The following is a 14,927-nucleotide window of genomic DNA, read 5'->3' as shown; positions in this document are numbered from 1 at the left end:
GCCCTAATTGAGATTGATATGGAATCCATCTCCACTTTGACATCTTATTCCAATCATAGCTATCACAACTTGTACATTTCTAATACTTTCTGTTTATGTTATTTCATCTACTAGCAGCAACTTCTATTGAGACAGAAAGCTGTGAAAGTAGAAATGGTTTATTCTGTCTTTGATAACGCTTTGGTGAAATTTCTATGACTGAAACTGAAATTGAAGGAGAAGGGGAAATACACCAGTGTTTCATTCTCCAAAACATGCTGTTTATGTTGCAAATATTTAAGCAGGATATCCTTGTGAAAGCTTGTTAACCCGCTTATTGAACTCCGAGCAGGGCTGACATTGTCATATAAAGCAGCAGAGATTCCTAGGCTGCTTTATGAAACTTGACAATCCTCCCGTTCCCCATTATAAGCCTTTTTGCTATGCCGCAATTCTGAAAATAAAAAAATGATAAACAACAGTGACTGAAACCTGGGGTCTGTCTGGCAGATTGGAAACATGCAGGAAAAGACAGTAGGGCTTAGCAAATAAAATCAAGACCTTGGTAAATGAGGTGTTTGGCTGAATATATACAATCACCTGCAATAGCACAGGATTTTCTTGAATGCTTAATGAAAGCTGACAGCCCATATTGTTTGCCTTTGTATAAGTCTGCCATTCTTATGAAAACTGGAAAGCTTGGATCTGGCAGTACAAGGGCTAAGATATAAAGCGGCATTAAATAAAGGATGGTAAGGTTATATTATGAAGGGTCGGGATTGACAAGTGACACAGATGGACTTCAAAAATTCCCTTCACCTTTTGTGCCTAGAATGTCGACTGTTATCTTTCTTTCTCCCTTTTTTTCAAATGCAATATAAGATAAGTGTGACACGTTAGCAATGGATGGAAAGAATAAACTGAGAAAATAAACACCCCCCCCCCCCCCCAAGGAATTCTAAATTAATTTAGTTCACTTTTGCACGTTTATATATTGTAAGACATATAAATGTACGTAGCCCATTCACCACTCAGAAACAATGAGCAGACATATTTTCAGGTACAGGAAATGTAGGAATTAATAGAAAGCTGAGCAAGAGCTGTTCATCTAGGGTCAACTTAAGAACAAAGGTTGATAAACGATCAGAGTTCATTCATGGGTTCTAACAACTCTGTATGGACCAAGGAATTATTGTTTGCAAAGCCAGGCTAAAGTAAAGTACGACAGCAATCATCGCTGTTACACTGAACCCAACTGTACCGTTTTCCTTAATTCCAAAAGAGCTAAATGGTCCTTTGTTCAGGTAGTGATTAAAGCAGAGTACATAAAAGCGGTGATATTGTCCTTATGATTTATCAATGATATTTTCCACTTGCCTGTAAGAGATTTATAAACTCAATGTCTCCTGTAGCATGTATCAAATACATATTTCCCCAGTGAAGGTCACCTGTTTAACGCAATAATAAAAGAGAGCTAGTGAAGTAAGAGAGGATCGTAATTTCCAACCTGGCAAGTGTCTGACAGAGTGTATCCTACAATTATGCTGTTATATATAGGAACAGCTAGTTATTGTACAATGTATTGAACATGCCGATTCCTTGTTTTTCATACAAGTGCAGGTTTACATAAATACATCATTTCTTTCTTCTTTTCAAGGATAACATTTGTGCATTTTGAGAAACATTTAATAATTTAATATGAACAATACACATTAAGTACAAATTTTAGGGCTATTATTCATTCATCTTATTATTTCTTTCATGTATGTGCTCCCACTAGTAGAAAAATTTGGAATTACATTTTTTTTGTGAACTCTGCTACAAATGAAATGATAAGATTATTTTTTTGTATTGTGTTCTGAGTTAAATTTAAACTACACTACCACCTAAATATTACTAATTTGCTAATTCCCTTAGACTGGAGCCTGGGAGTCATTCCATGCAGATGTATTTCCTGGGGTACTGTGGTCTTTCTCAAAGTAAAGCAAAAACCGGTGCTGCGTGATTCTTGCAAATGAGGTGTGTGCTGGAGGGCCAATTAGAAGCTGCAATCAAGAGATTGCATGTTCAGATTAGTGCTCCCATTCACAGATCTTCCACCAGCATTTTAAAGTGGCAAACAAAACAGATTTGTCAGTTCTTTATCAGCAAGGTATGGAAACTTATAAATCAGAAGGGAAGTTTTAAATCATAGACATATGGGGCATGATTCATTAAGGCACGCAAAATGAATGAATTATGTGTTTTGTTAAATTGGAAATACACACGTCTGTATTCAACATGGAGCAGATGTAAAGATACGTCTGTCGATGAATAAGGATCTAACAGACAATACACTGCAGGATATGTCCAATACATATGTGGAATATAATGTCCCAAAAGAAAGCACAGAAGAAAAAAAAATATTCAATTAACATCACCTTTTAATAATAGTCATTTATGACAAAGCATTTAAAAAAAAATCTCATAAAATACATTCATTAGGATGATAGGCCTGCTGTACATAAAATGCATATTTAAAGTTGCTTGTGATTGCAAACACATGTTCTAGCATGCATACACGACTGTAATTGCTAGTACTCGGCACTTACACTGACCTGTGGCTGGTGCAAGTGATACAACAGAAAAGCACATACCTCTGAGGGGCTCAAAGCTTGAATCAAACGCTGCTGCATGCACTCAAGCTTGGCACGCCTTTAGTGTACATTGACTACATACATACACCCATTCCCCTCCCCCCCATGAAATCGTAGGCTGTAGTAAGGGTCATCATCATCACCATTTATTTATATAGCGTCACTAATTCTGCAGCGCTTTTACAGAGAACTCACTTACATCGGTCCCTGCCCCATTGGGGCTTACAGTCTAAATTCCCACACACACACAGACAGAGACAGACACACAGCCTAGGGTCAATTTGTTAGCAGCCAATTAACCTTCCAGTATGTTTTTTTTTTGATTGTGGGAGGAAACCCACGCAAACACGGGGAGAACATACAAACTCCACACAGATAAGGCCATGGTCGGGAATTGAACTCATGACCCCAGTGCTGTAAGGCAGATGAAGATGAATTGAATGTTGCTGTGTTCACCGGTGTATGGTCTAGTTCTGGGCATGTGCAGGGTGATTTTATGCAGAATACGGTACCTATCATATCTGCATTTACGTTTCTTAATTAAACACACCTATGGAGTCATAGATACATCAAGATTCATGTTTTAGGTTGTTGTTGTTTACCTTGGATCAGCTATCTTTTTATACAGTTAAATCCAAGTATGAGGTGTTGCCTAATGCAACATTAGCATTTGAGGTGTAATTTGGATGCAAACTTGGGGGTCAATAAAACTCTCTATTCAATTCATCAGGAACATTCTTCCCATTGTAGCTGTTTCCAGACTACACTGCAGACACATTTCTAACATAAATTGTAAGCTTAGTCTTAATTGTTAGAACAGTCTTCCTCCAATTAATCAATGTTATCTGTATGGCTCTACTAAAAACTTTAGACAATCAATCAACATGCATTTTGATAAATTCAAATGATGATCACTCATAGATACAGCCTATAAGCAACCAATTACAAATTCAAATAAGCAATAAACAGTCATATATACATACATAAACACATACATACAGCCAATCAGTGAACCTCTTCTGTCTCTGCCAAGCAGTGTTCTTTGGGCCTGTCCTTCTAAAATAGAAAACCACCATCTGGTCATTAAGAATATCAGCTTGAGCTTTCAAATATCTTGGTGAAAGCTGCTAATCTGCACTGTATTACAAATCTTCAAAAAATTATAAATCTTTCTTTGTGCTCATTTGAGGAACAAAATGTTCAATCAAATGGAACTGTTAAGCTTTGGTTATTATTCTGCATGCAAAAGCATAGCATGCAATTTAGCTCTAGTTATTCAGAGGTACAAATGTTCATAAAGGTCACAGTAGCTCTCAGTTGGAGACAGGTGAGTTAGAGAAGGTTGTGCCATATCAGGCTGTTAATGGTAGACTAATAAAATCATCACTGCTACTGTACCAACATATTATTGCTATTGCCTCCTTCTGCTGGGGTTGTTTTTAACATAAATTGTCCTTACTGTTACATTATGGTTGCATTATGCTGCTTTAGAAAGTTAAGGTTATGGGTTTGAAAATGTTCACCCCACTTTTCAGTTGGTGGTCTGGTGTTCTCTTTTTGTAATAACCAGTGGTTGAAGAAGTATAGGACAGTATGTCATACCAACAATTCCCCCCACTGATTGTCCTTACTGCTCACCAATTAACACAGACAAGTTTGTCTACAATGTAAAAGCCATAGTGAGTTAGCTATTTCTATAGGCCTCAGTTCATTATGGCCTCCAAAAAAAGGCGTAATGGCTAAATGTAAAATTTAAATTTAAATTTAAAATGGTGATGACTTGTAAAGGCACACTTGCCTTTACAAGCCATCGCCGCTTTAAATTTCCCCTGCAAAATCGCTGATTTCCGACTAGCAGAATGTGATAAAGAAAAAGTGATGCAAAGGTTGTTCACAGGGATTCTAAATGTGTAGATTGGAATTGATAATGGTCTTCTTTCTGTTTTGAGGTCCTGTACTATCTGTTCTACTTTCTAAGTAATTATTAATCTCATATCATTTCATGGAATAGTACCCCCATACATCCAGTTCATTCTCATGTTAGTATCCGTAGCTAATGGCTCAAGAATCATGTCTAGAATCTTAACCTATTAAATGGAGTGCTATTCCTACCAAGGATAAGACGGTGTGTCTTGGCTTCAAAAGTCATTCATTGAAGGTTATATAGAGGTTAAGAGACAATTAATGTTTTTTTTTTCCTACCAAGTCTGTTTTGCTTGTTTTATTTAACACTATCCTAGTTGTACAAAACATACATTTCTCCTCATAAATAATAATGTATATACAGCAGATATTTCTCTTATGAATGCATTGTGTTAGAATGAATGGTGTAACAGAAGTGTGTATATACATATGTTCTAAAAAGCTACTGCTGTGATGTATTACAAGAAGTATGTGCTGTGACAGCTGGCTCTATAATATGTCACCAGTGTTGATAATTTCTTTCATTATCAGGACAGCTGATATCTTTCTTGATCTATATCTGTGAAATACAGATAGAACAGGGATGTAATCATAATAATAAGTCTAGGAGACTCTACCAATGCTTGCTGTACACTGTATTATTATTTTACTATTATTCTTTTGTTAGAAAATGGAAAATATAATATAGACTGAAATGTAAAAGCACAGATTAAGTCAACAATTTTCTAATATATTTCTTTGAATACAATTGCCAAAAAAATGAAAGTGTTACTTGGTGTAAACTAGTTGTGAAACATTTACTTATTATGTATTTTATTTGGCACAAATGGTAACAGTTAGAAAATACAAATATAGCAGAATACATAGAAACATTTTAGAGCAGACAAAACAGTCATACACCCACTCCAGTATAAGAGGAGATAAAGACACTTGCTGGCCTATTAAATTAAATTTTAATTGGCTTTACATCAAGACAATTAAACAGAGGCATTATTCATTACCCTTTATTTTTACATGCACGCACACTTGTCTTTTCTCACACTGCCATGGCATATGTACATATCACACATGTGCTCAAACAAATTAAGTTGTTCACTGTATCACTAGTTTTACACTCATTTCAACAGTTTATGCTCTGTCTAGGCCAGGAGGTCATTTGCCTTCGGTAAGTAGAGACAAGGAAATCTAAAGCTCAACTTTTGTCATTTAGTAGATTTTGTTTACTATAATGCTAGTGCTGTTTATATTATAAAAAATAATGTTAATATGAAAAATAAGATATTTAAATAATAAGATATTTAAAATAAGAAATTAGATACCGTTATCTGTTTCCTAGCAGCAAAGTGGCATGGTAATTTGTAAGATTAAAAATCTGAGGTTTTAATATGCTAGTAATAATGTAATTTACATTTTTCATTGAAAGGTTTACCATTGACCTAAGAGCACACAGGCTGAATATTTATTTCAGTTTGGTAAACTATATTGTAAAGCAGTTTACAATCCAATTTGTTCTATATTAAATGAGTTTAGTGATAATTTCTCTCTGTTATTAAATGTAATGGGTTATACTTTATTAAACAAATTTAAAATGACTAGAAGAACACCTTTAACATAATTTATTTATGGTTGCAGAACAATTTTTATACAAAACCATTTCACAAATGTTTTAGACTAATTATACCTTACAATTATCATATAAGCATTAAACATTTATATTGCAGAGAGAGTCGTCATTACAGCAACTACTACAGAGAATGCTTAAGTCTTAGGATTTTCCTGGTAAATGATTTTTTTCCCTGTAATTTTTACTTTGTTTTTCCTGTACTTCTGATTACCGCGTTCAAAATTTTCAGGAAACGTAATCCTGTCTTTCCCAACACTGCCTACCATGGGAAGCGCGGTGGCTTAGTAGTTAGCACCTCTGCCTCACAGCACTACTGTCATGAGTTCAATTCCCGACCATGGCCTTATCTCTGTGGAGTTTGTATGTTCTCCCTGTATTTGCGTGGGTTACCTCCGGGTACTCTGGTTTCCTCCAAAAACATACTGGTAGGTTAATTGTCTGCTATCAAATTGAGTCACTACTACCCACAAAGAAGAAAGAAAAGTGTGTCCAAAAAATGAGGCACTCAAATGGCCATAAGCCTTTAAAACTTAGAATTTTATTAATTGCATTAAAATTTATGACCAACAAATTAGGTCCATCAAGGACTTGTAGCGAAATATTTAAAAGTTGAATATGGAATGTAATTACCATAGATGTATATTATCTGTTAAAATAGGTAGAAAAAGACTACCTAGCTGCGTAGCTGCTCAATTATAATGGTAACATTATTACCAATATTAGTGGAGACCCAACTTATAAATGAGGATCAGTGTATAAGTACCACCTGTAACCAATAAAGATGGTTGAGAATATAGTACCTGTCACGGGCACTAGGAGTCTTTATCCAGGGATCACCAGGTGATGGACTTACCAGAGCAGTATAGGTGGTAATATGGTACTCTGGTAGCGGGGTGATCACGGAACAGGAGACAGCAGATGGTAGAGAATGCTCGTGGAAAGTCTATGACTAGCAGCACTGGTAAAATATATGTAATAGTACACGAGGAACTGAATGGACAAAGGGAACGTGAGGGTAGTCAGTGGTCTGCGGGTAGCAAGTTGTACCACTGCTATAGTGAGGAGGAATGTCCAGAAGTAACGAGGAGGTGATGAGAGTCAGCGGTCTGCGTTTAGCAAGTTGTACCGCTGTCTAGGTAAGGGAACGGAATCCGGGTGGAGGTATCCGGGAAGTCAGTGGTCTGCGTTAGCAAGTTGTACCACTGCTATATAGAAGGATACTGAAACAGGAATCAGTGGTCTGCCTCTAGCAAGTTGTACCACTGAAATATATATGTGAGGAGGAGCACGGGGAGATAATTGTAATGCAGAGTATACACGGGCACACTGAACTTGGTCCCACGATGATATGCACAAAGTAGTAATAACTGAGCAGCACAGCACAAATATACAAAGTCACAGGAACTATCCAGACTACAAGGTAACACAGTCAAATGATGGCAATAGTCTCAGTGGATAGACAACTTCAGAGAAGAACAACTCAGTCCAGCAAGGTATGCAATACACGAGCACAGTCAATGATAAGTATGCATACCGTGGTTCAGAAGAGCAGGCTGTCAGAAAGGAGTGCAGGGATACCTGAGCGGCAGGAGGCCGGCAGGATGCGAAGTCCCAGGGAAATGGAAGCGGTAAGCAAGTAGGTGCAGCGCACAGGTAGGTAGACCAGCAACGATGGAAACAATACTCAGGAAGCAGTAGTATATTGGACAGGTCACCTGGAGACCACTGAAGAGTAGAAGTAGTATGGCAGAGAAGACAGCAGCGGAGCGTTGATCCAATGCAGACAGGAGTTGATACAGGCAGGAACACTGTAGAAGCACGGAGAGCGGATCAGCTGGCTGCAGACACGAGTAGTACTGGAGGGTAGCGACAAGCAAGACACTGCAGATACATGGAGGTAGCGGATAGGAATCAGCAGGTGCAGTAACGATGAAACACGGAAGAGTTGAGATGAGCTGGAACTGTTGAGCACGGAGGCAGCGGATAGGAATCAGCTGGAGCAGTCTCGATGAAACACGGGAGAGTTGAAGTGGGCTGATAACTGTAGTGCACGGAGGCAGCGGATAGGAATCAGCTGGGAAGTCACGAAGAAACACAGGAGAGTTGAAGTGAGCTGATAACTGTAGTGCACGGAGGCAGCGGATAGGAATCAGCTGGGAAGTCACGAAGAAACACAGGAGAGTTGAAGTGAGCTGATAACTGTAGTGCACGGAGGCAGCGGATAGGAATCAGCTGGGAAGTCATGAAGAAACACAGGAGAGTTGAAGTGGTCTGGAAACCACAGAAATCAGCTGGGATGAATACACGAGGAAACACAGGAACACCTTCAGAGGCTCATGGGGAATGAGACTCCAAGATCAGGCAACGAGGTATAGACAGCAGGTGCTTTAAATAGGGAGTGTTGCCTGATCAGCCAATTAACTAAAAGGAACATGTACTGAAGGTTTGAAAGGGCTGCACATGCGCAGACCCTCAGGATGGTGGATGACCACGGTTCCTAAACATACGGGAAGAAGCACTCACAGTCTGGTGAGTGACAGTACCCCCCCTTTTAAAGGTGGGCACAGAACACCTGGAACCGGGCTTGTCCGGATTTTTGGAATAAAACTTCTTAAGAAGAGCTGGAGCATTGAGATCTTCAGCTTTGATCCATGAACGCTCCTCAGGACCAAAGCCCTTCCAATGAACGAGGAAACGAAGAATTCCTCGCGAAATTTTTGCGTCTAATATATGAGTAACCTCGAAATCTTCCTCCTGATGAACTTGAACTGGCTGAGGTGCTGAAGGAGGGACCGAGAAACGGTTGATGATGAGAGGTTTGAGCAAGGACACATGGAAGGCGTTGGAAATACGAAGATTCTTAGGAAGTAGAAGTTTGAAACAAACTGGATTTATCACTTGAATGATCCTATATGGACCAATAAAACGGGGAGCGAATTTCATAGATGGGACCTTCAACCGAATATTTTTGGTAGATAACCAGACACGATCTCCAATTTTCAGTGGTGGAATAGCCCGCCTCTTCTTATCTGCAAAAGACTTATATTTGGCAGATGTCTTCTTCAAACAGGTTTTGACCTGAGACCAAATATTTTTGAAGGTCTGACAAACAGTCTCTACAGCAGGAACTTGGGTGAGAGGGAGGGCAGGAAATTCCGGAAAAGACGGATGGTGACCGTAAACCACAAAGAATGGAGTTTTGGAAGATGACTCATGGTACATGTTGTTATGAGCGAATTCAGCCCAAGGAAGCAATTCTACCCAGTTGTCTTGATTGGCTGATGAGAACATCCTTATAAAGGTCTCAAGATCTTGATTGACCCTTTCAGTTTGTCCGTTTGATTGAGGATGGTAGGAAGAGAGAGTGCTAATCGTATGCCCAAGGTCTTACAAAGGGCCTGCCAGAATCTGGAAACGAATTGTACTCCTCTATCTGACACAATCTCAGACGGACATCCATGAATACGAAAGATTTCTTTGACGAAATGCTCAGCCAGAGTAGAAGAGGAAGGCAAACCAGACAAAGGGACGAAATGAGCCATCTTCGAAAATCTGTCCACCACTACCCAAATAGTATTACAATTTTTACTAGGAGGAAGATCAGTAACAAAGTCCATACTAATATGAGTCCAGGGTTTGGACGGAATGGGTAGTGGTTGAAGCAAACCCGCTGGAGTTCTGCGGGAGGTCTTAAACTGAGAACATAATTCACAAGCGGCTACAAACTCTTTGACATCTCTCCTCATAGAAGGCCACCAGTAACTTCGAGAGAGAATCTCAAAAGTCTTGCATTCCCCAGAGTGTCCAGAAAAACGAGAAGAGTGGAACCACGAAAGGATTTTTCTCCTAAGAGTAGGAGGCACGAGGGTCTTCCCAAATGGTAGCACTTTAGTGGAAGAAGCAGCCAGCGAAATACATTTGGGGTCTAGTATAGAGTGGTTGGAAACCTCTTCAACGTCAGAGGACGTCACAAAGGCTCGGGATAGAGCGTCAGCTTTCTTGTTCTTTGCAGCTGGTTTGAAGGTAATGATTAATTCGAAACGAGAAAAGAAAAGAGACCATCTTGCTTGACGAGGATTCAAGCATTGGGCAGACTGTAAATATGACAAGTTCTTATGATCCGTGAAAATTGTCACAGGATGACGAGCTCCCTCCAACAAGTATCTCCACTCCTCCAATGCTACTTTAATAGCCAGCAACTCCTTGTCCCCGATGGTGTAATTCTTCTCCGCAGGTAGGAGACCCCGAGAGTAAAAGGCACAAGGATGGAATTTTTGTTGCTCCGATCTTTGGGAGAGAATGGCTCCTAAGCCAACATTAGAGGCATCTACTTCTAGGAAGAAGGGAAGTGTCACATCAGGCTGTCGAAGAATGGGAGCAGAGGAGAAGGACTCTTTAAGAAATTGAAAGGCTTGGAGAGCCTCAGATGACCATTGCTTAGTATTGGCCCCTTTACGAGTCAGGGCCACGATAGGAGATGCAATTGAAGAGAAGTCTTGAATGAAGCGTCTATAGTAATTGGCAAAACCTAAAAAACGCTGAATGGCACGAAGAGTAGTTGGCTGAGGCCAATGTAACACAGCATTCACCTTTTCTGGATCCATTTGTAGGCCAACTCCGGAGACAATATAACCCAAAAATGGAATCTGGGGCAACTCGAATGAACATTTTTCTAGTTTGCAGAATAATGAATTTTTCCGGAGTCTGGAAAGAACTTCTGCCACATGTTGGTGATGAGACGGCAGGTCCTGTGAAAAGATCAATATGTCGTCCAGGAAGACAATGACACATACATATAACAAGTCCCGAAAGATCTCATTAATGAAGCCCTGGAAAACAGCGGGGGCATTACATAACCCGAAAGGCATTACTAAATATTCATAATGCCCATCTCTGGTGTTGAAAGCTGTCTTCCATTCTTCACCGGACCGGATTCTAATTAAATTATAGGCACCACGAAGATCCAACTTGGTAAAGATCCGAGCTCCCTTAATGCGATCAAATAACTCAGTAATCAGAGGAATGGGATACCGATTTTTAATAGTAATGGCGTTAAGTCCACGAAAATCTATGCAGGGGCGTAGTGATCCATCCTTCTTTTTTACAAAGAAGAACCCGGCTCCAGCGGGAGAAGTGGAAGGTCGAATGAATCCTTGCTGGAGATTCTCTTGGATGTATTCAGATGTAGCTTGAGTTTCAGGTAAAGAAAGTGGATACACACGACCCCTAGGAGGAGTCTTGCCAGGTAGAAGATCGATCGGACAATCCCATGAACGATGAGGAGGAAGACGTTCAGACTGAGTTTTATCAAATACATCGGCAAATGAAGCATACTTCGGAGGAAGTCCCGGTGAGGAAGGTGAAATGGAAGATTGCAGTATTTTAAGAGGAATGACTTGGGAGAGACAACGATGATGACATTCAGCTCCCCAAGACGTATTTTGAGGAGTGCGCCAGTCAATCTGGGGAGAATGACATTGAAGCCATGGAAGGCCTAAAACAATCGGACTTGTAGTATCAGGAAGGATTAAAAACGAAATTTCTTCTTGGTGTAGCACACCAATCTGAAGCGTTACTGGAGACGTACTCTGGGTGATGAGACCATTGATAAGACGTGATCCATCTATAGCAGTCACAGTAATCGGTGTTTTCAGAGTAATCACTGGTAGGGACCATTGATTCACTAGGGATTTAGAAATGAAATTTCCTGCTGCTCCAGAATCAATCAGTGCTTGGGACTCAAAGGATTTGGTAGCACAGGAAATCGTAACATCAAAAGCGCAGACTTTTAATTTCGTAGAACATGGAGAGGACTCCAGGGACCCTAACTTCACCTCTCCAGAACTAGTTAGGGCCTGGCGTTTCCCGATTTCTTAGGGCAAGAATTGAGCATATGTGTGGAATCAGCACAATAGACACAAAGTCTATTCTTTACTCTTCGGTTCCTCTCCTCAGAAGTTAATTTGGAACGTCCTATCTCCATGGGAATCACAGAGGATGAAGCTGGACGAAGTTGAGGGGTTGAGCGAAGAGGTGCTTTAACTGAAGTTGTTTTTTCAGATTCCCTTTCACGAAACCTCATGTCTACACGATGGCAGAGGGAAATCAAATCTTCTAATGACGTAGGTAGCTCTTGGGTAGTCAGTGCATCTTTAATTTTATCGGAGAGCCCCTGCCAGAAGGCGGCAATTAATGCTTCAGTGTTCCACTGAAGTTCAGAGGCTAATATCCTAAATTGAATGACGTACTGGCCTACTGTACGAGAACCCTGACGTAAACGGAGAATGCTGGAAGCAGCGGAGATTACACGACCTGGTTCATCGAATACACTTCGAAACATAGAAATAAATTTGGCACTATCCTGTAATACTGGGTCGTTCCTCTCCCACAGAGGGGAAGCCCATGCTAGAGCTTGTCCAGAAAACAATGAAATAAGATAGGCCACTCTGGAACGATGAGTCGAGAAATTTTGAGGTTGAAGCTCAAAATGAACTAAGCATTGGTTGAGAAAACCCCTACAAGTTTTGGGGTCTCCATCATACTTTGACGGAGTAGGCATGTGAAGCGTGGAAGCCGTAGACACCTGGGATGGCACTGGGGAAACGGAGGAAAGCACAGGAGCTTCAACATTAGCTGTGATACTCTGTCCAGATGTTCCTTGGGAGGCTAACGCCTGGTAACATTGTAGTAACAGCTGTTGGCGAACATCCTGTTGCTCCACACGGGTAACCACATGCTGCAGCATCTCTTTAGCTGTAGGTTCCGAATCTGGGTCTGTCATGGCCTGATCTTACTGTCACGGGCACTAGGAGTCTTTACCCAGGGATCACCAGGTGATGGACTTACCAGAGCAGTATAGGTGGTAATATGGTACTCTGGTAGCGGGGTGATCACGGAACAGGAGACAGCAGATGGTAGAGAATGCTCGTGGAAAGTCTATGATTAGCAGCACTGGTAAAATATATGTAATAGTACACGAGGAACTGAATGGACAAAGGGAACGTGAGGGTAGTCAGTGGTCTGCGGGTAGCAAGTTGTACCACTGCTATAGTGAGGAGGAATGTCCAGAAGTAACGAGGAGGTGATGAGAGTCAGCGGTCTGCGTTTAGCAAGTTGTACCGCTGTCTAGGTGAGGGAACGGAATCCGGGTGGAGGTATCCGGGAAGTCAGTGGTCTGCATTAGCAAGTTGTACCACTGCTATATAGAAGGATACTGAAACAGGAATCAGTGGTCTGCCTCTAGCAAGTTGTACCACTGAAATATATATGTGAGGAGGAGCACGGGGAGATAACTGTAATGCAGAGTATACACGGGCACACTGAACTTGATCCCACGATGATATGCACAAAGTAGTAATAACTGAGCAGCACTGCACAAATATACAAAGTCACAGGAACTATCCAGACTACAAGGTAACACAGTCAAATGATGGCAATAGTCTCAGTGGATAGACAACTTCAGAGAAGAACAACTCAGTCCAGCAAGGTATGCAATACACGAGCACAGTCAATGATAAGTATGCATACCGTGGTTCAGAAGAGCAGGCTGTCAGAAAGGAGTGCAGGGATACCTGAGCGGCAGGAGGCCGGCAGGATGCGAAGTCCCAGGGAAATGGAAGCGGTAAGCAAGTAGGTGCAGCGCACAGGTAGGTAGACCAGCAACGATGGAAACAATACTCAGGAAGCAGTAGTAGATTGGACAGGTCACCTGGAGATCACTGAAGAGTAGAAGTAGTATGGCAGAGAAGACAGCAGCGGAGCGTTGATCCAATGCAGACAGGAGTTGACACAGGCAGGAAAACACTGTAGAAGCACGGAGAGCGGATCAGCTGGCTGCAGACACGAGTAGTACTGGAGGGTAGCGACAAGCAGGACACTGCAGATACACGGAGGTAGCGGATAGGAATCAGCAGGTGCAGTAACGATGAAACACGGGAGAGTTGAGATGAGCTGGAACTGTTGAGCACGGAGGCAGCGGATAGGAATCAGCTGGAGCAGTCTCGATGAAACACGGGAGAGTTGAAGTGAGCAGATAACTGTAGTGCACGGAGGCAGCGGATAGGAATCAGCTAATGCAGTCACGATGAAACACGGGAGAGTTGAAGTGGGCTGATAACTGTAGTGCACGGAGGCAGCGGATAGGAATCAGCTGGGAAGTCACGAAGAGACACAGGAGAGTTGAAGTGAGCTGATAACTGTAGTGCACGGAGGCAGCGGATAGAAATCAGCTGGGAAGTCATGAAGAAACACAGGAGAGTTGAAGTGGTCTGGAAACCACAGGAATCAGCTGGGCTGAATACACGAGGAAACACAGGAACACCTTCAGAGGCTCATGGGGAATGAGACTCCAAGATCAGGCAACGAGGTATAGACAGCAGGTGCTTTAAATAGGGAGTGTTGCCTGATCAGCCAATTAACTAAAAGGAACATGTACTGAAGGTTTCAAAGGGCTGCACATGCGCAGACCCTCAGGATGGTGGATGACCACGGTTCCTAAACATACGGGTAGAAGCACTCACAGTCTGGTGAGTGACAGTACCCTAATCGTATTTTGTTATTATTTATCCACATAAATGTAGTATTCTCAGAAATGGGAGAGTTTTGAGTGTCAATTCTATATGAAATATTAAAATTTCTGTTAGTACCATTAGTTTATCCCAAACGTTGTTATGGGGCTTTATTATCCCCTATTCATTTACTTTTTTCTTCCCCTTTAATAATCTGTATGGTAGAGAATACATTTATTTCATTTAGTGGATATCATT

This window comes from Mixophyes fleayi, chromosome 2 (assembly GCF_038048845.1).
Source record: "Mixophyes fleayi isolate aMixFle1 chromosome 2, aMixFle1.hap1, whole genome shotgun sequence".
In the NCBI taxonomy this organism is placed as follows: Eukaryota; Metazoa; Chordata; class Amphibia; order Anura; family Limnodynastidae; genus Mixophyes; species Mixophyes fleayi.
This window is presented reverse-complemented; position numbering follows the sequence as displayed.